The 26872-nt window shown below is 42.2% G+C and overlaps 1 protein-coding gene across 1 annotated transcript in view; it reads left to right on the top strand.

Annotated features, from left to right (window-relative positions):
• MDGA2 (MAM domain containing glycosylphosphatidylinositol anchor 2) overlaps positions 1-26872 on the top strand; it is a 1114501-nt gene that overhangs the window by 104851 nt on the left and 982778 nt on the right. The window lies entirely within an intron of this gene.

Raw genomic sequence — 26872 nt, 5'->3', positions numbered from 1 at the left:
GCCATTTATGCCATGTTTTACTTAGCGTAAATCTCGACACCTAAATTAGGCACAGGGGGAGATTCTATATATATGGCGCCTAAAAAGTCAGCACAAAAATCAGTGCCGACTAAGCATATTCTGTTATGGAATTTGCTTGGATTCCGGCGCAGATCTCTAGGTTTGCTGTATAGAATCCAGAGTAGAGTGGGTGTATTCCATAACAAGCATAGATTTTAGAAATGCCCATGCACTGCCCACAGCCATGCCCTTTTTTCAACTGTGTGACTTAGAATTTAGGTGCACCACATTGCAGAATACGCTTAGCGAGTTGTGCGTGTAAATCTTAATGTCATTTAGTGCTGATAATTGCTTCTTAACATCCCATTAACAGCTCTGATTAGCTAAACAATTAAGTTACATGTATTATTATGGAATATCTTCGATTTCTATATGGAAATTAAGGCGCGATATATAGAATCCCAGAGTTAGTATGTGTGGAATAGTTGGAGAAGAAAGGTAGAGTGGTTTCCTTAATGCAATGCCTTGTTGGAAAGACAAAACTGGTAAGGCACTGGTAACCAATGTAGCAAAATCAGTAAAGGAAAAACATAGACGTGTTTCTGGGCGCTGCAAAGAAAGCGGGCTGTGGAATTATTGTAACATGTAAAGACGACTGGGTGTCTCCAATTAGATACCTGGGGGGCGCTCTGTAGGCACCTAAGTTCTGTTATAGAATACTGATGTAATTGACTATTAATTTGCCTAAAATTCTGGTGCTTGCACTTACTCTGGTCATAGACCAGGTGTAAGTGTGCACATCTGAGTGTTGCAGGAACATGTGAAACTTACAATATTTTGTAAGTTATGTGTTTAAATGTGAGCCCCACCCATGTCCCATCCATGTTCTGCCCTTGTGTATGCACTACTTAAGCAAAGGTCTTTCTAAATTGTAATTACTTCACATTTTGCACACTCCCCTTTATTTCTGTTTTCATAAAGTGGCATACCCTTCTTCAAGGATAATTTTATTTCTAACTTTCAAGTACTCTCTCTCTTCGTCTCATAGCCCTAATCACTGTAGTCGGAGGTTGCCTCATGATTGCTGCATAGATCTGGAAAATGTTGGACATTGTAGGTAGTCTCTGCTGCTGAGTAAAAACAAATCGTGGTTCAAATATAGTTTAAAAAAAGACAATTCTATAAACTGCAATAAAGGTAGGTGCCAGTAGTGTGCCATATTGCTTACGTGCTTGATTGGCACCAATAATTGACAGTTACGAGCTTAAGCGCAAGGTGCTATGCTATAAAAGTATACCTGAATCACTTAGCACCAACTGTAAGGGGGAGCACACATGGGTGGAGTATTGGCATGTCATCGGTATGTAGCCACAACTTATGGAACACTGTCAGTTGCGTGCGTTGCATGACACACTTAGGCCATTGACCTGTTGTAAGCGATATGCCAATGCGACTGTGTGCTAGTATTCGTTGACAGTTTAGGGGTGTTCTTAAGCCGTTAGAGAATTGGAGCTAAGTGCACTCCTTTGTGGTACCTAAAATGAGGTACCAATTTATAGAATTGCTGCCTAAATACTTGAAGTGACCATCTGTCCCTTTCTTTAATCCTCTGTTTGGAACTTGGATTAAAGTAGGCATCAAAACTCCATCTGCTGTGCTAAAACTGAAATTAAAGTAGAAAAATATTTTTTCTAAATGCAAAGGATGAGTTTTCATTAAAAGAGACTTCTTTTTTTTGCATTGGGGCCCCTTCGTGCTGAAATGTGATGCTTTGACACATTACCTCTGCTGTTACAGTGCTACTGTATATTTTCACTGCTTAAGTATCACAAAAACACTTCGAAGAGCTTTACAGTTGTTCAATCTGAGGTTTGAAGGTAGACAGTGGCGATCCTAGCCTGCATGACACCTGGGGCGGATCGCCGATGTGCCCCCCCCCCCCGGATGCAGAGTGGCCCCCCCCCCAGCGAAATGACACCCTCACCCCCCCCCCCCCCGGCGAAATGACACTCCCCCGGGTGCACGCCGCTGGGGCGGGGGTGCCGCGGCGTGCGCCTGTCAGCTGAGTTCGCTGAGTTCGCTAACTTCGCTGCAGCTCCCTCTGCCCCGGCTGGAACAGGAAGTAACTTGTTCCGGGGCAGAGGGAGCTGCAGCGAAGTTTGTGAACTCAGCTGACAGGCGCACGCCGCGGCACCCCCCAGCGGCGTGCACCCGGGGCGGACCGCCCCCACCGCCCCCCCCCCCCTTGGTACGCCACTGAAGGTAGAGCAGTATGGTCACAACACAGCCTTTCCCCTTTCATCAATTATGAAATGTTGCCACATATTTCATCTCCACCCTCTGCATTAGTTCCTTAGACTGAGTATTTTAGTTCCCTCTTCATGTTTAGTTTCATATAGTCAGTCACTGCAAGTAAATTGTCGATACTCAGCAGTGGATAAAGTGGCCGCTGTCGTGGTCAGGATGCTGGGCTCGATGGACCTTTGGTCTTTTCCCAGTGTGGCATTACTTGTGTACTTAGATCCACACAATGAAATTTTTAAGGGCTGCAAGCACTTCTGTTGTTGTGTGAATTCGTATTGTTCACTGTAGTTTCGTATCGGGCTAGACTCAATAAATGACACCCAAAGTGAGGCGGCGGGGTGAACTGCTCTAAGCTCATGTTCTGTGCAGGGCACCCTACTACTACTACTACTTAACATTTCTAAAGCGCTACTAGGGTTACGCAGCGCTGTTGTGGATTGTCCTTTATAGAATACTGCAACAAAAAAATAGGATCTATTACACCAATAAAAATAGAGAATATCTAAAATATACACAGGTGTAGTGAAGGAAAATTACAGGAAATTCTTTGTTCTCTTTTTTTCTTTTGTTAAGAAATAAGGAGGAAAAGACCTCATAAAGACCATTGTCAACGATACTAAGGCTCAGATTTAGACGTAGCCACTCAACACTGTACTCAATCAGAATGTAATCACAGGTCTAAAAACCTTCAAAAATGTTCGATAGCTTCAAAAACATTAAAACTTTAATCCTCATGTACGAAAACTACCAAACATGTGGAGGGGCATAATCGAAAGGGGTGCCCAAATTTTCCTGAGGACATCCTAGCAGGATGTCCCGGTGAAGAGGCGAGGAAACGTGATATGTCAGACTGTAGGGGGTTGGGGGAGAGGGGGACATGTCAGACTGTAGGGTGTGGGTTGCAGGATAAGGAGAGGAGGACATACCTCCCCCCCCCACCGTCTGACATGTGCCCCCTCTCCCCAGCCCCATCATCTGGCATTTCCACCCTCTCTCCACGTTCCCTCACCCAAGGTTTATTTTTTTTCCCCAACAATAGAAGTGAAGCTGTAACACTCCCACGACATAAGGTAGTTGTTGGGAATGTTTGTATGCTGGATAATTGTTTTTTCTTGTACAAAGTAAGGGGTATGTATACTAGGTATGTTAACATTTTTAACGCACCTGTAAATTTAAGGCACGTTTAGCGCTAATGTGCCTATACATTTCTATGGGCGCATTAGCGTTTAACGTGCGTATACCATTTACGCACGTTAAAAATGCTAACGTGCCTTAGCACCGCATAGTAAACCTAGCCCTAAGTATGGTGTTGGAAAAGAGCTCAGATTAAAAGCACAGCCCCTGAGGAAGCCAACAACGCTGTGTGAATTGGCAGCTCCTTTGTGGGATGTTTCTGATAAGTTCTCTCACCCGCTAATGATGTTGAAACGCTTTAAACGAGAGGTGCTTGTAATTAAAGTTAGCAGCATGGTTTATAAAGAATTATGATGTTATAAATTTTGAACAATAATTTTTAACAAGAAGCAACATTTTGGATTGTGAGAGGGTTTTAAATGACCAATGAATGACAATGGAGCCACATTAATTGAAAGTTTGAAAGAAACTTTTTATAGCGGCAGCTGAGGTTCCCTCTCCTCTTTAAAATAAAGTGTTCTTCAACCCATTTATCTGCATTACATCATGGTGCACAGTTTGGATAGTAGTGGCCCAATGTTTGGCGCCAAAAAAATGAGCACTGAGCACCATTTATAGAAGACCACCAAACGCCAGGATCTGCACCTTATTTTGGGCACGAGGTGTAAATTTCCATTCCTAAATTAGGCACAGATCTATGTATGCTCCTCCTATGGCTATGCCCTCCTTTTAGTTGGGAGCTAAAAAGATTTACACACACATCTTTATAGAATAGCACCTAGCAAGATGGGCATGTAACTTCAGATTGTTGCCAATTAGAGCCAATAATTAATTGTTTGTGTTCAAATGGTTCCCAAGCACACTAACAATTTTAAAACTTGAGGAAATCACGATCCTATAAGGTATGTTGTAGAGGATTTTCAGATCTACTCCATCTTGGCTACTGTATTAATAAAGTTCTTTATGTAGTCAGACACACGTCCTCATTGATCCTCCTTAGTCTATCTATATGTTTGTTATGCTTCCTTTAACACATTTTCTCAATTTTTGTTTGTTTTCCATTTACTTAAATCTTCATATCTCATGTGCATTTATGACAACATTTTATATATCTTTGTCATTACTTAACCGGCAGCAGAACGCTAACTGCAACTTTCACCCACTAGGAACCTCAGTCGACTTGGCCAGGTTTTGAGACTTCTTCAGGGCGGAGGTTCTCTATTTTCTTCTCTTGTCTCCTTCTTCATATAAATCAAAATTCTACTCCCTCCAGGGTATCCACTGTTTGTAGGATAAGCAGCATAAAATGTTTTGTACTGTTTTGGGATCTTGCCAGGTACTTGTGACCTGGATTGGCCACTGTTGGAACCAGGATGCTGGGCTTGATGGACCTTCGGTCTGTCCCAGTATGGCAATACTTATGTATTTATAAGAAATCTAGTAAACAAATCGATGCACCAATTGTCCAGTAAATTGCTCCGATGTAGACAAGAAACTAAACTTGAGGACAAAAATCATGGAGGTACATCCATTACTAAGCCAGAATACTGCTTATATATATAGGGTGCTGGTTATAAAATCACTTCACTTCAGATGCTGTGATTCCAGGGGAATCTTTAGTGTCTTTCATGCATTTTGATTATAATGAAGAAGCATCATTAGATAAAGCAATATGTCAGCAAAGGTTGTGACAACTGACATGGAAAAACAACTAAAGGTTTTACTGTGCCAAGAGGTTATGTGCTATGTTTGTCCTCACAAGTGGAAAGTACATTGATTTTTAATTAAACAAATCCTTTTTGGCAGAAAAATAGATTTTAATGATAAACTTGAAGTGTATGGAAAATGGTACTAAAGCTTCCTGTTTGCACTGAAGTGTAGAAGAATTTTTATTAGTGGTACATTTCTTTTAGTAAAAAGGAAAATAATGTGATAAGCTTTTGAAAGAAATGTTTCTGGCCACGTCTCACGTCTGGGAATTATCATCATTTGTTTATTTATTTCACTTATAATCTGCCTAGAGTGGAGGAGTAACCTACTGATTAGAGCAGCAGGCTGAAACCAGGGAAGCCTGGATTCATATCCCACACAGGGCCAGATGCACTAAACTTTACAAGGCAATAACGAGCCATTAACAAGCAAGTAGTGAACCCTGGCATGCACTAAATACTTTTTTCTGACGATGGTAGCAGCTAACGCAAACGGGATTAAGATGAGCAAATTGTGTAGAAACCCTATTGAAATGAGATGCACTAAGCTTTTCCGCTTGCCCTAATGCTGGAAAACGCTGGGAAAGCTAACGAGAGGTCTGTACCTCTCTTTGGGGCTGTGCAGGCTTCAAAAACTTATAAAATGTTCAAAAAAAATTGGGAGGGGGCAAAAACGCTCGTCAGGAGCGTCCTGTATGGACGTTCTTCACTGTAGGTATTATAAAAAAAACCGCAGGCATCCGCTGCACCTATGGTACGCCGCTCCCCCCTGCATTGAAATCAGAACTTTTACGCAGCCCCGGCCCCCCTCCCTCCCTCCCTCCCTCCCTTCCTCCTCCTGTCCTTGAAATGACAGCTTCCCCGCCATCCTCCGCCCCCGCCCCCACCGCCCCCCTGAGGTTGTCGCCGCCGCCGCTCCCCCCCTCCACCCACCCCCCTTTGTCTGCCACCGGGCCCTCACAGTGCCTCTCACCCCCGTGTGAAGGCGCTGCACCGGCAACAACAGCTGATCGCCTCTTCAGACTTCCCTCCTTTGCTCCTGGCCCGCCCTCGCCTGATGTAAGTAACTTACGTAGGTTACTTACGTCAGACGAGGGGCGGGCCAGGAGCAAAGGAGGGAACTCCGAAGAGGCGATCAGCTGTTGTTACCGGTACAGCGCCTTCACACAGAGGCTGAATATCTGTTTTTTGGGTTGTTGGGTTTTTTATTTTTTGCAGGTTTAAACTAAACTGGCCAAGCCAATATTCAGTGCTGGCTGGTTAAGTTTATAGTATCCAAAGGTAGGCCTGCTATTTGGGCAGCCCGATTTGGCTGCCATACTTAGCCTGGGTAATCTGAAGAGGTTAAGTATTGTGGATATGTTGTTGGTGTTTGTGAGGGGGGTGGTTAGTGTTTGGTGAATTAGGGATAGTGTGTAGGTTATTAAAATTAGTTTGGTGATAATCATTTTGTTGTGTCTTTTTGGGATTCTCTTTAAGGTGGGAGTGTTTTTTTTTTTTTGAGGAGTTTTCTAGGGGTTTGTGAGGGTGAGCTTAAAGTTGTCTTCAACTCACATTTCTCATCTGACTCGGTGGCCTTGATTCCTTGTCTCCAGCGGGTCAGAAGGTTGGTGAATATGAGCTTGTCTCCTGGTCTCGCCGCCGTTAGCTTGAAGTGTTGCTTCAGGGTGTAGAGACTCCTTAATTCTGAGAGCTGTGTTGGTGTTTGAAGGTAGGAATGTGTAGGTAATTCCAGTTAAATCAAACAGACGTTTTGCAGCTTTCACTTTGGATTTATCATGATTTTTGTCAGACACAAAAACAACTTCTTTTATACTTGCCTGAGTGATGAGCTTTGCACACTCATTACAAGGGAACAGGGTAACATAGATTCTGCAGCCCTTCACATCTGCCAAGTTTTTATTCACAAAAGCATTCAGTTCAGCTTGGCATACATAAGGGTATTTTGTATCCAGTAGAAAAATGAGCACAAAATAGAGAGTTTATAACTGCTGTTTCTACCAGCTACAATAAAGCTGTTTTAGTGCTATTCAATTTTTTATTTCATGATATTTATATCTATATATGGAAAGTTTTCAAATAAATGAAAAACTTTCAAATAAGTACAAATATATATATATATATATATATATATATACATATATATATATATATATATATATATATATATATATATATATATATATATATATATATATATATATATATATATATATATATATATATATATATATATATATATATATATATTGCCCTCCATCTTTTAAGGCACATCCTATCCAACTGGAAAAGCTTTTGACTTTTTACACATGGACCACGCATAGGCAGTTCCTCATTTCTAATAATATTTTGCTATTGTTTTGGGTGAGTGAAAATGGTGGCAAGCTCTGCCTACTGGCTTCAGCCCATATAATGGGCTAGGGTAGATAGGTTTCCTATGATAGCATTGTGCTTACTTGAATTAGTTTTCCTGTACAAGTTTTGCTTGAATTTTAAAAACATGTCAACAAGGGCAGGGATAGGTGGGGGCGGAGCTAGGTGTGTTGTCAGACAGTTATAGATGTAAGCCCCACTACTGGTACCACCCCTAACCTTGCCCCCTTTAGCCTTCCCAAACAGTTGGGCCACCGACCGCCTATGTCATGATAATTTCTCTGTTTTTGCTAAGTTCACAGAAGAAGCGGTTGTAAAGTTTAATTATCCAGAAATTAGACTTATACTTTGTGAACAGCATTTGGACAAGATGGATTCACAAGTGAATCCTGCAAAATCTACATTGAACGCTATTACAAAATATTGTTTTACTATGCATCTTCAAATGGTATGTTTAGAAAATGTATCTAGGGCCCATAACCTTAGGTAAAACATCTGTTTATTTATTTCAAAACGAGTTAGAATTTGCATTCAGAATTCTAATTATTTACTCCCAGTTTTCTCTCCCTATCTCTGAGTGTATGCTTGGCTAGAGGACCAGGTTATGTTGACTCTGGATACCATCTGCAGAATCCAAGTGCATCTTCCATCTCTCAGTACATGTAAGGTCACCTGCTGGAGAGTTCCCATAAGAACATAAGAACAACCATACTGGGTCAGACCAATGGTCCATCTAGCCCAGTATCCTGCTTCCAACAGTGGCCACTCTAGATCACAAGTGCCTGGCAGAAACCCAATCAGTAGCACTTTTCCATGCTACCAATCCCAGGGCAAGCGGATTCCCCCATCGCCATCTCAGTAATAAACTCTGGACTTTTCCTCCAGGAACTTATCCAAACCTTTTTTAAACCCAGATATGCTAACCACCGTTATCACATCCTCTGGCAACGAGTTCCAGAGCTTGACTATTCTTTGAGTGAAAAAAATATTTCCTCCTATTTGTTTTAAAAAGTATTTCCATTCAATTTCATTGCGTGTCCCCTGGTCTCTGTACTGTTTGAATGAGTAAAAAATCGATTCACCTCCACCCGCTCCACCCGCTCCACACCACTTTGTAGACCTCAGTTATATCCCATCTCAGCCATCTCTTTTTGAAGCTGAAGAGCCCTATCCTCTAGCCTTTCCTCATATGGGAGCAGCTTCATCCCCTCTATTAATTTGGTCGTTCTTCTTTGAACCTTTTCTAATTCCGCTATATCTTTTTTCAGATATGGAGACCAGAATTGAACATAATACTCAATGTGAGGTTGCAACATGGAAAGATACAGAGGCATTATAACATTTTTGGTCTTATTATGCATCCCTCTCCTAATAATTTCTAGCATCCTGTTTGCTTGTTTGGCCGCCACCACACACTAGGCAGAAAATTTCAGCGTATTGTCTGCAATGACACCTAGGTGTTTTTCTTGAGTGCTAACTTCTTAAGTGGACCCTAGCATCAGATAGCTATGATTCGAATTATTCTTCCCCTTCTCTTACATGAGCACGCAATTGTGGAATGCAATACCTACAGCCCTGCAAGCTATTGATGAAATAACTAACTTCCGCAAATCTCTGAAGACACATCTATTCAACAAGGCCTACAAAGAGAACCCATAGCCTTACAAAATTACATCACCAATTCACCCAATTACTACAGGCTACCTAATATCTTGCCTAACATCTTCTTTCTCTCTTCCCTCGTCTAATCTTTGTACATTACTAATTGTATCTGATATCATGTAAGGATTATGTCATAACCAAACTCTGTAAGCCACATTGAGCCTGCAAATAGGTGGGAAAATGTGGGCTACAAATGCAATAAATAAATAAATAAATATGCATCACTCTGCATTTGTCCACATTAAAGTTCATCTGCCATTTGGATGTCCAGTCTTCCAGTTTCCTAAGGTCTTCCTGCAATTTTTCACAATCCGCATGCGTTACTGATAAAATTTTCTATCTCATGTTGAAAATATCAAAAAAAATCTTGTACTGGTCTGCAACTGAGCTGACTTTCATAGGAAAATGTTCACTTAATTTAATAAAACCATTTAACTAGCTAAATTGACTCTTGTTTTTGTTTTGTTGTAAGATGGTAAGGTTAGCATTTGACATACTGGGAATTGCTGCAGAGCAGATGATTGAGATATCGCTGTGCAGAAGATGCAGTATGTCTTTTGATTCCAAACCACTGGGTGAGAAAATCAGCTGCTAGTTCTGATTTAAGGAACTGGGATAAAGAAAGCCAGGTTTTTGTCAGCTGCAGAACTTTGATGCTGTACATGAAACACTCTGGGGTGTTTTGCTTTGCCCCTGACTGTGAATAAAATATTTAGGGTGCTTATAATCCATTTGAAGTAGTATCATTTTCATTCTGGTTTTTCCACTCAGCCTTAGATTCTGGTTGTAAGATTAGAGTTTGTATTTTATGTATGATGTTTTCTTTTTGAAAGTCCAACATTGTTGATTTTGCAACACTGTGCTTATTTGTTATGCCCTCAGATAGCATCAAATGTCTCATTTGTACATGTCAATAACATCTTTTACCTAGTTTTTTCAGTTTAAAAAGAACATTTAAACATTTCTCTCAGGCTTAATTACAGACCTCTCATGCCCCAGTTTTTGAGATGTTCTAAAGATGAATAATGAAAATGCTTCTGTGGCATATGAAAACCACTTGCTGTTTCTTTTGCTCCCATTCTGGAGCTAGTATAGTTTCCTTTCTTTCTTTCTTCCTTTCTCTTTACCTGTAAGGCAGGTGAGTGGTTTTTGAGTGACTAGGGGGCCATTTTACTAAGCTATGTGTGGTGCTAATGTGCGTAATGCTGCAAAAATGGCATAATGTGAGACGTTCTAAAGTGTTCTGTGTTAGTTTTACCATCTGCATGCGCTAAATGCGCAGTAATTTTTTTTTTTACAATTTTTTTTAGAGGGGGCATGTCAGGGGTGGAGAGTGGCATGGATGCACTAATTGGCTACTGCACTAACATTACTATCATATTAACTGGCAAGTAACCTAGTAGATGATGGCAGATGGTCCATCCAGTCTGCCCAACAAGATTAACTCATAGCATAAGGTATGATGTGATACTACATATGTATACTTGATCTTGATTTGTCCTTGCCATTTTCAGGGCACAGGCTGTAGAAGTCTACCTGGCACTGTACTTGTTTTTCCAAAGTCTGATGTTGTCATTAAAGCCCCACTCCAGCCTATCCAAATCTGTCCAACCACGATCAGGGCACAGACTGTAGAAGTCTGCCTGGCACTGGCCTTGTTCTCCAGCTACTGAAGCTGAATCTGTCCAGCCACAATTAGAGCACAGACCCTAGAAGTCTGCCCAGCACTGGCTTTGCTTCCCAATTATGTGGGAGCTCTTAATGCTTCCTTTGAGACCTGTTCCAATTGGTCCTCAAAAGATCATTGAGGGTGGATCTGAGACATCCAGATCAGGATATGCTTGTTGAACGTGCAACCCTTTGTAAAATACCTCATAAGGACATGCAGGAGTACATGTATATTTGTTGGCATGTACAGTGGGAGCTGCCATTTTTCAACTATACACATAGAAAAAATGAATGGCATGAAGCCGGTAGCCTCCAAATGACATCACCATTTACATGTGTATCTAATATACGTGGAGATGCTTCTAAAATAAAGGCCATAGTGTGTTGTTATTGATTAGGAAACTGCTGAGGTTGACTGTAGGGGGAAAGGGAAATGGGACTCGATATACCGCCTTTCTGAGGTTTTTGCAACTACATTCAAAGCGGTTTACATATATTCAGGTACTTATTTTGTACCAGGGGCAATGGGAGGGTTAAGTGACTTGCCCAGAGTCACAAGGAGCTGCAGTGGGAATCAAACTCAGTTCCCCAGGATCAAAGTCCACTGCACTAACCACTAGGCTACTCCTCCATTAGCAATATTCCATGTAGAAGCCTGCCCTTGCAGATCAGCAATGCGGCCGCACGGGCTTCTGTTTCTGTGAGTCTGACGTGCAGGACGTCAGACTCACAGAAACAGAAGCCCCTGCGGCCGCATTGCTGGATCTGCAAGGGCAGCCTTCTACATGGAATGTTGTTAGTTGAATAGCAACATTCCATGTAGAATCTCAAATAGTAGCAACAGAATCTCAAATAGTAGCAACATTCCGTTTAGAATGTCAAATAGTAGCAACAGAATCTCAAACAGTAGCCAACATTCCATGTAGAATCTTAGATAGTAGCAACATTCCATGTATAATCTTAAATAGGGAAAGGGGAAATAATATACTGCCTTTCTGAGGTTTTTGCAACTACATTCAAAGCAGTTTACATATATTCAGGTACTTATTTTGTACCACGGGCAATGGAGGGTTAAGTGACTTGCCCAGAGTCACAAAGAGCTGCAGTCGGAATTGAACTCAGTTCCCCAGGATCAAAGTCCTCTGCACTAACCACTAGGCTACTCCTCCACAAAATAAACTTTCATTTAACATTTTATGAATTTGATATGTGTCTTACAAACACTAGAAAAAGACATCACTAGGTAAGGGGCAGCAAAGAACACGCAAGAAACATGTTGCACAGTGCATGAGTTTAAATGATAATATCTTTCTTCAGTTTTGCTACTTCTAGAATGGGGAAAATGAAACATAAGATGGACTCTGCAACAGTCGATAGATGTTGCAATTCAGATTTGCCATATTTCTAAACATTCTGTAACCTTCTGTAAAGCCCAAGGAATTGTAAACCAGGCTCTAAGAATCTTGCAGGTTTTTATACAGAGATGATAGGTGGTAACATATTCTGACCCCTCATCTAGGGCCAGCTTTGTAGTTGGACTGTAAGGACAGTGCCAGGCAGACTTCTACGGTCTGTGTCCCAGAAATGGCAAAGAGAGACCATGATCAAGCATTTTATATCACATTCATTGTTGGTTTAATCATGAATTGATAATGAGTGTAACTATTGGGCAGACTGGATGGACCATTCAGATCTTTATTGCCATCATCTATTATGTTACTATGTTCTTTTGTAAAATGTTAACACCTTCAGGAAATTAAAAACAGTTAAAAAAATTAACTCATGAAATATTCTTTAGGTGTCATGGTACAATTATAATTATGCCTCTTGACAATTATTTTGAGCTCACTTGGAATAATTTTAAATTTCACTTTCTTATCCCAGTACATTAATGAATCTGTGAAACAGTATATCAGAGTTTTGTTTTATCTCACAGAAGCTGTGTTAAGGAATTAGTTCTTTTTTTTGCTGAAAATCAGATAGCATATATGATTTCAGAATATGTAAGCTGGTGGCTGAACAGAGAAATGTGCCCTAAAAGCAGCTGCATAAATTGATTCATTTATTTCCTGCTGAAAGCAGCTGCATAAATTGATTAATTTATTTCCTGCCAAGCAGACAAGCAGCTTTAAAAATGCTGCTATTCCTGGCTTTTCTAATTGGAATTATTTTGTGCTTAGATTAAGAGAGATAGTAGAACAGGTCAAACGATGGTCTTTGACTTATTTGAAACGTAATACAGAGAAAACACAGTTTTTGTGGTTTAGTTTGGAAAAAGAGTCTATTCCTTCTTCCATTCAGATAGCTGATAGTATGAAATTTAAAGTGGATTCAACTTTGAGAGTATTGGATGTGTTGTTGGATTCTGCTCTAAGGGGTCCTTTAACTAAGGTGCACTGAAAAATGGCCTGCACTAAGGTATATAAAATAAGGAGTGGAGTGGAACAGGTGGATGTGAAGCGTCTGTTCACGCTTTCCAAAAATACTAGGACTAGGGGGCATGCAATGAAACTACAGTGTAGTAAATTTAAAACAAATCGGAGAAAAGTTTTCTTCACCCAACGCGTAATTAAACTCTGGAATACATTGCCAGAGAACGTGGTGAAGGTGGTTAGCTTGTTAGAGTTTAAAAAGGGGTTAGACAGTTTCCTAAAGGACAAGTCCATAAACCACTACTAAATGGACTTGGGAAAAATCCACAATTTCAGGAATAACATGTATAGAATGTTTGTATGTTTGGGAAGCTCGCCAGGTGCCCTTGGCCTGGATTGGCCATTGTCGTGGACAGGATGCTGGGCTCGATGGACCCTTGACTGTGTGGCATTACTTATGTACTTATGTACTTATGTAGACATGTGTATTGGATGCGTGCAGGCCCATGTTTCAGCGCACCTGCAAAAAAGGCCTTTTTGTGGCCGAAAATGGACATGTGGCAAAATAAAAATTGGTGCTTGTCCATTTTGGGCCTGAGACCTTACCGCCACCCATAGACCTAGTGGTAATGTCTCATGCATTAACTGGGTGGTAATGGTCTAAGCGCGTACAAAACCGATTACCACCCGGTTAACGTTGCACACCAGAACATTTCCAGTGCGCTTAGTGAACGCGCATACATAAGTACATAAGTAATGCCACAACGAATTCCAGAGTTTAATTATGCGTTGGGTGAAAAAACATTTTCTCTGATTTGTTTTAAATTTACTACACTGTAGTTTCATCTCATGCCCCCTAGTCCTAGTATTTTTGGAAAGCGTGAACAGACGCTTCACATCTACCTGTTCCACTCCACTCATTATTTTATATACCTCTATCATGTCTCCCCTCAGCCGTCTCTTCTGCAAGCTGAAAAGCCCTAGCCTCCTTAGTCTTTCTTCATAGGGAAGTCGTCCCATCCCCGCTATCATTTTAGTCGCCCTTCGCTGCACCTTTTCCAATTCTACTATATCTTTCTTGAGATGCGGCGACCAGAATTGAACACAATACTCAAGGTGCGGTCGCACCATGGAGCGATACAATGGTATTATAACATCCTCACACCTATTTTCCATACCTTCCCTAATAATACCCAACATTCTATTCGCTTTCCTAGCCGCAGCAGCACACTGAGCAGAAGGTTTCAGTGTATTATCGACGACGACACCCAGATCCCTTTCTTGGTCCGTAACTCCTAACTTGGAACCTTGCATGACGTAACTATAATTCGGGTTCTTTTTTCCCCACATGCATCACCTTGCACTTGTTCACATTAAACGTCATCCATAAAAAATAAAATTACTGCCCGGGCCACATGGTAGTTGGGTGGTAGTTCAGAATTGACGCACGTAGGACGTGCGTACGTGCCTATGAGGCTTAGTAAAAGGGCCCCTAAATTTTGAGGCACAAGTAAATCTAGTCATTAAGAAATCCTTTTTTAAATTAAGACAATTGTGACTGATTCATTTGTATTTTTTTTCAGCAACATTATAGGATAACTAGGAAAAAAGGTCCGTTTCTGACACAAATGAAACGGGCGCTAGCAAGGCTTTCCTCGGAGTGTGTATGTTTCAGAGAGTGTATGTGAGAGTGACTGTGTGTGAGAGAGAGTGAATGTGCGAGTGTGTGTGTGTGTGAGAGAGAGAGTGATTCTGGGTGCGAGTGTGTCTGTGAGAGAGTGTGTGTGTGAGAATGAGAGTGTGTGTAAGTGCGTATGTGAGACACAGTGAGAGAGAGAGAGTGTGTGTTTCACACAGATACAGTGTGTGTGCGAGAGAGAGAGTGTGTGTGAGACACAGACTCTCTGTGAGACTGAGTGTATGAGACCAAGAGAGTGTGTGAGTGACTGTGTGACACATAAAGAGTGAATTTGATACAGTGTGAGATATAGAGTGTGTGAGAGACAGTGTGTGAGAGAGAGAAAGGCATTGACTGTGAGAGAGAGTGTGTGTGTGTGACAGAGGCCCCCCCCTCCCTCCCTCTCTCTGGTGTCAGGCCCCCCCTCTCTCTCTGGTGTCTGAGCGTTACTGTGCAGGACGCTGAGCTCTGGCTATGCTTCAAGGAACTGACCAATCCTATTTAATAGAATGCACCTCCAACATTCTGAAGCCGAGAAACCTCATGTGGTTGGTCACTTCTGCTTGTGACGAACCCGGAAGTATGTGATGTCAATTCAGGAGATGGATACAGAGAGCAGGAATGCCTCAGCCATGCAGTCAGCTTCAGAATGTTGGAGGTGCGTTTTATTATATAGGATAGTTCAATCTGTGATATTATCATTACTGGATTATTGCAATGTGTTATATACTGGTTTATCAACAAAGCTTGTTAAGAAATTGAGATTAGTGCAGAATAAGGCTGTGAGATTAATTTATTTGCAATCTAGATTGCACCATGTAATCCTTTTGCTGTTGAATTTGCATTGGTCGCCTGTAGAATTGCATGTTAAATTTAAAGTATGTTGTCTGGTTTTTAAGACATTGGCTGGAAATGTACCAGAAAAGTTCCCTTTGTTAATTTGATTTGTTGGGTGGGCGGTTTGGAAGATGTAACTTTGAACATTTATCTCTGTGTTTTCCATCTGTTAAAGGTGTGTAATGTAATCGAATTCATCATGGATCCTACTGTTATTGTGCAGTTGAGGTCTGGAACTCAGTGCCTATACATATCCATCATAATCCATTAGGAAGGCAATTAAGACGTGGTTGTTTGAAAAGTTTTTAGAATCATAGATAGTGACAATTTATATAAGGGGGGGGGTCATTTTTAAATTTATCATGTAATGAATGTTATGTAAACCCACTTTGAACCTTAGAAATGAGGGAGTTAACAGGATAGAAGACTCTAGTAACATAGCATAGAAAGCATAGGCGTAGCTAGACCTTGACTTTGGGGGGGGGGGGCTGAGCCCAAAGGGGGGGCACATTTTACTCCGCCTCCCTGCCCCTCTCCGCCCCTGCCGCAATTCCACATACCTGGGCTGGCAGGGTTCACCAAGCCCTGCCAGCAGAAACCTTCCTGTGGCGATACTTGGCGCCATGCTGCCTGACCTGCTTGACCGCCTTGGAGCACATGTTCAGTTTTCGTGAAATTGAGCGAGCATGAAGCTCGCATATGCTCAGTTTCATTAAACCAAGCATGCGTTTGAGGGAGGGGGAATTTTGAGCACTGTTCCTCGGATTCTATAAAACATAACATAAGTTGCATATACAAATCCGGTCATATTCCGGATTTACGTATGCAACTTAATTAGCTACCAAGCCATTCACCGCTGATAATTGCCAATTAACAACAAATTATTGACACTAATTGACATTAATTAGAATTTACATGCACAACTGTCTAAAGGCCCTGTTTACTAAGGCACGCTAGCGTTTTTTACGCATGCTAAAATTAGCGTGCGTTAAACATTAGAGACACCCATATATTCTTATGGGTGTCTCTAGCGTTAGCTAGTGCTAACTTTTAGCACTCACTAAAACTACTAGTGCACCTATAGCTGCTTAGTAAACAGGGCGTTAAGTGATATGCGTAAATTCTAAGGGGCATAGTTGAAAAGGGGGCATGGACATGGGTATGGAACGGGCGGTTCACAGGCATTTCTAAAATCTATGCACATTGTTATAGAATACACCTTGTCTGCGCCTAATTTAGGTGTTGGCATTTACACCAAGTTTTACTTTACAGTGTATCAAACAAAGGAAACCACCCTCTCCCCACAAAAATTATACAACAAGCAAATAGAATTTTATTTAGAAAGGAATAGAGAATAACACTGTAAATATCATAATGCCTTTGTATCACTCCATGGTGCGATTACATCTTGAGTACTGAGTGCATTTCTGATTGTCCAGTCTCATAAAAATTAAAAAGCAACTAGAAACTACATGAAGGGCAATAGAAATGTTAAAGGAATAAATCGAAAAACTATTTGATGCACATTACTTCAGATGATTTGTGCCGTAAAGTTGATTTAGTATGTATTCTTTACATTCATATTTTTTAAAACCAAAACCACAAATTGAAATCACTTCCCTGCTTTTAGGCAATTTTATGGATTCCTTTATGGGACAAACATAAAGGAATCCTGTTCAGAAGGAATGGATCCTAAGGAGCTTAGCTGAGATTGGGTGGCAGAGCCGGTGGCGGGAGGCGGGGATAGTGCTGGGCAGACTTATACGGTCTGTGCCAGAGGTGGTGGTGGGAGGAGGGGCTGGTGGTTGGGAGGCGGGGATAGTGCTGGGCAGACTTATATGGTCTGTGCCAGAGCCGGTGGTGGGAGGAGGGGCTGGTGTTTGGGAGGCGGGGATAGTGCTGGGCAGACTTACACGGTCTGTGCCCTGAAAAGGACAGGTACAAATCAAGGTACGGTATACACAAAAAGTAGCACATATGAGTTTATCTTGTTGGGCAGACTGGATGGACCATGCAGGTCTTTTTCTGCCGTCATCTACTATGTTACTATGTTACTATGTAAAGTTGATTTAGTATGTATTCTTTACATGCGTATTTTTTTAAACCAAAACCACAAATTGAAATCACTTCCCTGCTTTTAGGCAATTTTACTCAACTAATGGGGATGGCATTGTTAGAAAGCTGGGATTGTCTCTCTAAAAGATCTTATATTAAAGTGTGTTAATACATTAGGACAGAACAACAGGAAACAGAGGGGAAAAAAACACCCTATGGTGAGTACAGACGCTGAGAAACAAGTAGAGGATGACCAAATGACTTCCAGTAAGGAAATTGATGCAATTCCTTTTTGGTTCTTGTTCAATAAAGCAAAAGAGTGGAAATGGAAAGGCTCACCCTTTAAGGGGAGCCGATTACAACCGGGCTGAAGGCTCAGGAAGAACCTGGGGTGGGAGGGGGGAGAGGGAGGGAGGAGTGGGAGTGGATAGGAAGGATAAGAGATTGAAGGGTGATGGGTAAAGGGGCGGGTAGGGAGGAGGGGTGAAGAAGGGCTGTGAAGAGAGACACAGCGCCATTTGGATTTCAGCAAGCAGAGGGAGCAAGTTAAAAAAGCTACTCTTAAACAATTTCAGGAGCTCTTAGGTTTGTTATGTTTTGCTACCAGGGTAATGCCAATGGGTCGCATTTTCGCCAGAAAGCTGGCTTTAGCGACAAGGGGGGTACTGAAAGCTCACTATCATATTCGAGTGACACAAAGTATTAGGCAGGATCTAGAGGTCTGGGGTGTATTCTTAGAGCAGTTTAATGGTAGAACTTTTTGGCACGACCTTCCGCAGCCCGCAGATGCATTGGAACTGTTTACAGATGCGGCAGGGGGTGAAGGTTTTGGTATATAATTTCAAGGAGCGTGGTGTGCTGAAAAGTGGCCGGAGGCATGGATTCAGGCAGGGATTGTACGGGATATAACCTTTTTGGAGTTATTCCCCATATTGGTGGCTTTACATATTTGGGGGTCGGGTTTGGCAAATAAAGCTATTGTCTTTAATTCAGATAATATGGCAGTAGTAGAGAGTTTGAACAGATTATCTGCCAATACAGTGCCAGTTATTAATAAGAGCGATAGTGTTGCAGTGTCTGCGTTGGAATATATCCTTAAAGGCGAAGCATATTCCTGGGAAGCAGAATATTATAGCGGATGCTCTTTCTCGCTTTAAGTTTGCAGATTTCAGATCCAAGGCTCCCATGGCAGACAACAGGCCGACAACAGTGCCAGACATCGTTTGGACTTATGGCCCCGTGAAGTGTGGGAGTTAGCTCTTCAGGCATTGTCGCCGGCAACAAGGAAGAAGTATATCTCAGCTTTTCTGTTTTACATGCAGCACATGATGGAGTCTGGTAATGGAGGGTTGTTCACCACGGATGCATTAGTGGGCTTTATATCAGCGGCTCGAAGGGAGGGTCGCAGTAGGGCACAGGTGGCCATTACAATTGCTAGTATTAATTTTTTCTCCAAATTGTTTGGCTGGGAGAATCCCACCAAGGCTTTTGTAGTGTCAAGGATGATGAAAGGGTGGCACAGGGTAGTGGGTTCCTCAGTGGATAAGCGTCAGCCTATTTTACATGGTGATCTGGGTGCCTTGTTTGCAGTTATGGATGAGGTGTGTGATTCGCCATTTGAGGTACGGCTATTCCGCTGTGCTTTCGCATTGGCCTTTCATGGGGCCCTTAGGGTGAGTGAGTTGGTGGCCCAGTCTAAGTCTGCGGGGGCTGACAAGGGTTTGTTAATGCGGGATGTGACTATTACACAGACGGGGATTGATTTACTCATACAGAGCTCAAAAACTGACCAGTTGGCTAGAGGTACACACATGTGGATTAGACCACACTCACCGGAAACTTCATGTCCTTTATATAATCTGCAGCAGTACCTGCAGATTAGACCAATGGGGGGTGTCTGGCTGCTGCTTCATGCTAATGCGTCCCCATTGACTCGATTTCAATTCATCAAAGTATTGCAGTTGTGTGTTACTCGGGCGGGCTTGGAATCTGCGACATTTAGTTCGCACTCATTCAGGATTGGGGCGGCGACTTCGGCTGCTCTGCATGGGGTTCCATGTGAACAAATTAAACGGTTAGGCCGGTGGGGATCGAATGCGTACAAAAGATACATTCGGCCTCCACGTTAGTACCCCTGTTAGGGTTAGCCCTGTTAGGGTGGGTGGTTCTTTACTTGGGTTGGCTTTCCTGTTGTTGCCATAGTTGATAATATGTTAATTGCATGTGACTTGCCATATTTGATAATATGTTAATTGCATGTGACTTGCAGGTGACGTGGTGGAACAGTACCAGATATGGATCTGTGGTCACTCTTATGTGCATTGGGCACATAAGAGGGCAGCGGTACGACCTGATGGGGTGAATTTGGGCTTCCCGAGGGGGAAGGTGGCTGTACGATGGTTGGGTAAGAGAGGGATGCTGTGGGCTCAATTGTTGCCAACCATAGAGTGGGAGTTGATGACTTCCAGGGCGCCACAGTTTCTCATCCTGCATTTAGGGGGCAATGATTTAGCGGGGATCAACAGTGTGCTATTAGTAAAAACAATACAGAATGATTTATTAAAACTGGCATGTTTGCTGCCTCGGACCAGACTCGTCTGGTCGGATATTATTCCACGACGAGTTTGGAGGGGCGAGAGGTCGCATACAGCGATCGATGGCACACGCAAAAAAAAATTAATAGGTGGATGGGTAAATTTATGGGGTCAGTTAAAGGGCAAGTGATTGTGCATGAGTTCCTTAAAGAATCTTGTGCGGGTTTGTATAGATCGGATGGGGTCCACCTGTCTGATGTGGGCCTGGATATATTCAACTTTGATTTACATAATTTTATTGAAGCCATTACGCTGGTGGTAGGTCGCAGCCAGGGTTTGGGGGGAGCCCGCGGCGAACGAGGAGTCGTTGCCGTGGGCTGTGGCATAAGCTATGGAACTTAGGTAACATTAGCGACGAGTACACAGCACCTCAGCGGATAATATGGCAAAGTGAGTTACTATGTATATGTTAATGACCTGTTGAAAGTTACAATACTGAGCGAAATGTTATGCCTGCATGCGGGCAGGATTACAGAACAAGATGGACACGGCTAGTCTCCTGGCTTGGACGGCCAGGGGGCCAATAGCTTTGGTGAAAGTGGTAAATGCATCCTTGTACGGGATGCATTTGATTGCACAGCGTGCTATAGCAGACAGCACTGAGGAGGAACAGGGTGCTTGGATGGCACAGCCTGTAGTAATATAAGCAAGAAGGGCTGTGTACTCGGAGGGAGATGTTTATCAATGATGTTTATCAATGATGTTTACCAATGATTGTTTATGTGAAGGTTTACGGTAAATAAAATTTTGGGACCTGGCTGCGGCCTAAATAAATCCACATTCGTTAAAGAAATTGGCTTCTGGTGTGGTGTTTGGATAGAAGGGGGTGACTGAGTGAATGCCGAATGCCCGTGTTGTTGCATCTATCTGCTTACTGGAAATCATTTGGTCATCCCCTACTTGTTTCTGAGCATAAATTCATTAGGCACATTTTTTAACATGCATTAATACTATGATATTCAACTTGGTTTTAATGATGCCCAATGCAAAAATTACTAAAACAAGCTGGGTAGTTTGCAAATGCATGCTAAGCAGTTCAGAAATGATGTTTGACACAAATCTTGTTAAACAATGCAGTTTTGCTTGACCCCTTGATTAAAATTATTTTACTCTGCAGTAGCATTTACAAGCCTTGGTAGGAAAGAATCTCGATAATCATTCAATGATGACACTTACTGATTGGAAGTAGGGCCCATGATTGCAGGGTTCTTTCAGAAAGTACATTGCATCTGACTGAACTTTGTCGAAACAATGACTAGACTTAATAAACGACAGGGTATAATATACTGTATAGGAAGATACTGGTCCCCCTTAAGCACATTCCCTCACAGGGCAGATTTAAGAGGTCTGGACCTGGCAAGCTCAGTTAAGAGAGCCTGGTTCAACCAGAAGAAATAACATCCCATGTCTGGGAAAAGACAGAGAGGCCAAGAGAAGGAAGAAGCAGATCTTCAGAGTATTCCTACAAAACGTACATTTTAAGGAGCAGAGGGTAGCTGCGAAATAAAAAGTTTTACCTTGCAAACTCTGTGCACGTTATGATTCTTCCGTGGTGTGGTAGAAACCAGTGGCGTAGCTACGTGGGGCCTGAGGGGGCCGGGGCCCCCGCAGATTCACCCCAGGACCCCCCTCCCGGCGAACCCGCCCCCGCCGCCGCCTACCTTTACTTTTGCTGGCGGGGGATCCCACTCCCCGCCAGCCGACGTCTTCTCAGTCCTTCCTGCACTTCAATTTGTTTGCTGACGTCCTGCACGTAATTGTACGTGCAGGACGTCAGACTCAGAGAACAGTTCTGTTCTCTGAGTCTGACGTCCTGCACGTACAACGTGCAGGACGTCAGCAAACAAATTGAAGAGCGGGAAGCGACTAAGAAGAAGACGTCGGCTGGCGGGGAGTGGGATCCCCCGCCAGCAAAAGTAAAGGTAGGCTGCAGCGGCGGCGGGTTCGCGGCGGGAGGGGGGGCGGCAATGTCGGCGGTGGGGGGGCGGCGCTGGGGGGAGGGCTAAAATGTGCCCCCTCCCCCCGGGCTCTGGACCCCTCTCCCACGGAAGGCTGGCTACGCCCCTGGTAGAAACCACACTCTCTATTTTGTTTGCTGTTGAACTCCAAGCTACTATATGTGTATTCCTGAGCTACCAGTCTGTCAGAGGAGCAGGTTTCTATATGGGTTTTGTTTTTCCTTTTGATTGACATAATTAGAGTTATTGTTACTGTTAAATATGGTCTGGCCGAGGGGCCCTTTTACTAAAGGGTTGCCGTGCGGCAATCTGGAACTACTGCTGGCCCAACGCAGCCTCCAGTGGTAGTTCCACCTCTAGCGCGCGCTATTTTCAGTGCTTTGGAAGATCATTCTGTATTTTCTAGTACAGCGCTAACCTGGCGGTAATTGGATAGTGCTGTGCGCTGCCCGGTTACTGCTGGATTATCGCGAGAGCCCTTGCCACTACCTCAATGGGTGGCAGTAAGTGCTCCCCTCCATATGGCCACATGGTAAGAATAATCTTACCGCATGGCAATGCCTTTTTTTAGGGGATTTTTACCTGCTACAGTAAAAAGTGCCCTGGTGTGTGGCAAAAACAGCTACCGCAGGGCCCTTTTACTGTAGCTTGTCAAAAGGACTCACAGGTTTGTGAGGGCTCCTTAGCCTATGTGTGCTCACTCTATCACACAGGGGAATAAAATAAAGCAAAAAATCTACAGATGATTACAAATGGTGGCAGCGGGGGTGGGGGTTGGGGGAGTTTTGGTTTAAGATGAAACCAAATCCGGATTTTGGGTCAGTTTCGATGCTAAATCCGAAACAAACCAAAATTCAGTCGGTATCTAGGGAAAAAGCCTTGTCCCTAGAGCCAGAGGTGTGCACCCCAGTAGCAGTTGTTACACTCAGCGTTAGTCAGTTTGCACACAATGATGCGAACATGCTAGCTGGTTAACATTTCCACGCCCATTCTCCGTCCCATGACACGACCCAAAAAATGTTAAATAACAAGTGGTTAGTGTGCGGAAAAGGGGACATCCCCACATGATGCTCTAACGTGTTTTGTGGCAAGCGTTTTCTTGCATGTTAAGCAAGCATTAGGGCTTAATGTCCTTTCGTAAAAGGGCCCCTTAAACTTAACTTTTTTCAAATATCAGATCAACATCATTTACATTGAAAGGAAAAGACATAAAAGTGCTTAAATGTAAAATTTTATTTATGCCATCATAATACAGTAAAGAAGGTGCAAATATAAAGTGTATCAGTAGGACTAATATAAGATTGTATTAAAATGACAGAGTAGTTTTTTTTGTTTTATTAAACTACTGGGGGATATTTAATGACCTAATCATTAAAATAACACAACAACTCAGAAGTGCTAATGTGGTAATAAAGCCATGCCATCCAACACAGTACAAACAGTCAAGTGTTCAGTGATTAAGGCAATAAAAAAAAAAGTTTAAAACTACTTATCCAATTATCCTGTGGAAGTAGTTAGAAACAGCTTCTTCAAGGGTGACAGCAAACCCAAGGCTTACCGCTGATTGGCACAATCCAATGAAATCCCTCAGACTGCATCTAGGATCTGTAAAAGCATCAACCACCTTCATCTTAAGCCGCCAGCAGCAGATTCAACATTGTACTTTGATGAAAAAAGCAAAGAAATCCAACATGCATCTATCCTATTGTCAACGTTGTACTTAAGGCAAAATGTTCTTATTAAGCAGGTGTTCTCGTTCAGTGTGCAGTAAAATATGGGGGCAAGTCTGTACCTTGGCGTCTCCACTTAGGCATGCTGATGCTGCATGCTGAGTGCCAATTCTGTTTCGGCATCTGTGCACCAAGATGCCATTACAAAATACTAGTGTGAACCTGGATTGGCACGCCTTCATTTAAACACAACCCTTTTCAACAGGTGAATGGCAGGCATGAATGGTTGCACCTAAGAGTTCCATAAAACACCCATAACTTATAGTATGCTATAGGTTATCCCCTGGAGTCTATTATATATGCCCCCTGATTTTAAAAAGGTCACCAAAAATTGCACGCACAAATTTAGGCACGTTCCCAATTTGCACATGCAATTTAATTAAATAACAAGCCAATTAGTGTCAATAACTGGCTTTTAACAAGCAATTATTGGCACTAATTAGATTTAATTGGGACCAACACATGTAAAGTTAGGCACGGGATCCGCAACTAAAATGTACACATGGTCCAAAAAAGGGGGCATGAAAATGGGAGGGTCATGAAAGTTTCAGGGCAGAAATAGCAGCACTGAGCGCTATTCTATAAAAGGATCTGTGTCCTTGATAGAATAGCTCTAAGCGCATAAATGCCGCCAAACTTTAGGTGTCGATTGAGGCTGTTCTGTAACAATGCTTGTAAATTCTGGGAATGCCCCTGGAATGCCATTGTCCACGCCCTCTTGAAATTACACGCTATAGGAGTTCCGTGCACATTGTTGTTAACAGCCAATTAACACTGATTGTCTCATTAAGCAAATAAGTTGCATGCAAATTGGCAGTGTGTGCTGATTTGCTTAAACAACTTTAGTCACCTCTGTAACTGGTATAACTGCATGTACCTAAATGTTAGGCATGCTGAGAGCAGATTATGCTAGTACTCTTCAGTGTTATTCAAAGTACTAGGTCAATGTACTTAAGAAAAAGTAAGAATAAATGTATATTTTAATACTTAAGTAAAAGCACAATGAAGATCACATTTAAAAATGTAGGGAGTCTATTACTAAGGTGTGCTTGCATTTTTAGCATTTGCTTATTTTTAGTGCGCACTAAAAATGCTAGTGTGCCTTTGTAAAAGGACTCCTATATTAGGCAATAGCTTTTTTATTTTCACTTACGTAAGGGTTTTTTTTTACTGCGGTGCACTAGCATTTTTAGTTTGCACTAAAAATCAGCTGGTGCTAAATGCTGAGATGCCCTTAGGAATATAATGGGCATCTCAGCGTATAGTGCTAGCTGATTTTTAATGTGAGCTAAAAATGCTAGCGCATCTCAGTAAAAGACCCCCTTACTTAAGTGAAAATAAAAAAGCTAAATGCCTAATATAGGAGTCCTTTTACAAAGGCACACTAGCATTTTTAGTGCGTGCTAAAAATAAGCAAATGCTAAATGTTAGCGTCACCATATATTTCTATGGGTATTGCTAGCATTTAGCACGCGCTAATGATTAGCACGCCCTAAAACCACTAGCACGTCTTTGTAAAAAAAAACCATAATACTTTTTGAGTAAAAAGTAAAAGTACCACAACTACAATGGATGCAACTATTGTTAACATTTTATATCAACAATTTTATTGCTCTACAATTAAATCCACTTTACTTTTAGCAAAATAACTTTTGAAAATGATTTGTCACTCATGCGAATGTGCTTGTAAGCCATTAATCCAGCACAGCTAAAAAGGTGTTCGATGACTGCACTAGCAGGAAATGGATTGTTCAGTCTGATAAAAAGTGCCTTCAAATCAGGCCAGACCACAGTATTACTGATGTCTTCTGACTGGGTCTGCAGCTTTTGATCGAGGGAATCTCTGAAACACTTGACTTTTGTATAGCAAAAAATACTTTATCATCGTTATTGTCATTATTATCTGCATTAGAAGTAGTGATGTCTAATTCATCACTTGCATCTTTATCTTCGTTACCATTGTCATACTGTCCAATTACAAAGAAGGCTTTCACAAAGTTAGAATCATTGTCTATTGTTGTTCTAACAATTTTTCGTCTGATGGCAAATTCTGAATATCTTCGAGAACTGGTGCAAAAATATCAGATGTGTGGGAACCCTTCGGTCTTAAAGCCAGACAGACACTACTACTACTACTACTTAACATTTCTAGAGCGCTACTAGGGTTATGCAGCGCTGTACAATTTAACAAAGAGAGACAGTCCCTGCTCAAAGAGCTTACAATCTAATAGACAAGTGAACGGTCGGTCCGATAGGGGCAGTCAAATTGGGGCAGTCTGGATTCAATGAACGGTAAGGGTTAGGTGCCGAACGCAGCATTGAAGAGGTGGGCTTTAAGCAAAGACTTGAAGACGGGCAGGGAGGGGGCTTGGCGTAAGGGTTCAGGAAGGTTGTTCCAAGCATAGGGTGAGGTGAGGCAGAATGAGCGGAGCCTGGAGTTGGCGGTGGTGGAGAAGGGTACTGAGAGGAGGGATTTATCCTGTGAACGGAGGCTACGGGCGGGAACGTAAGGGGAGATGAGGGTAGAAAGATAGTGAGGGGCAGCAGACTGAGTGCATTTGTAGGTAAGAAGGAGAATCCAACGGAGAGTCACCCCAATATAAAATTTTCCATGTGATGACCAGCAGTCTGTTGTGGTACAGACATGTTTGTTCACCAAGAATTGCTAAAAACTTCAGCTTCATCTCTGCTTTAAAGTGACCCAAGTCACACAGGAAACTCTACTGTTCTCATAAACTGTGTTCCCTGAACAGCAAAATTTAAGATTAGATGATCCACTGTTTTTTTTAATGAGGTTT

This window comes from Microcaecilia unicolor, chromosome 9, assembly GCF_901765095.1.
Source record: "Microcaecilia unicolor chromosome 9, aMicUni1.1, whole genome shotgun sequence".
Taxonomy (NCBI): domain Eukaryota; kingdom Metazoa; phylum Chordata; class Amphibia; order Gymnophiona; family Siphonopidae; genus Microcaecilia; species Microcaecilia unicolor.
The sequence above is the reverse complement of the archived record's forward strand: the minus strand, read 5'-3'. Positions and strand labels throughout refer to the sequence as shown.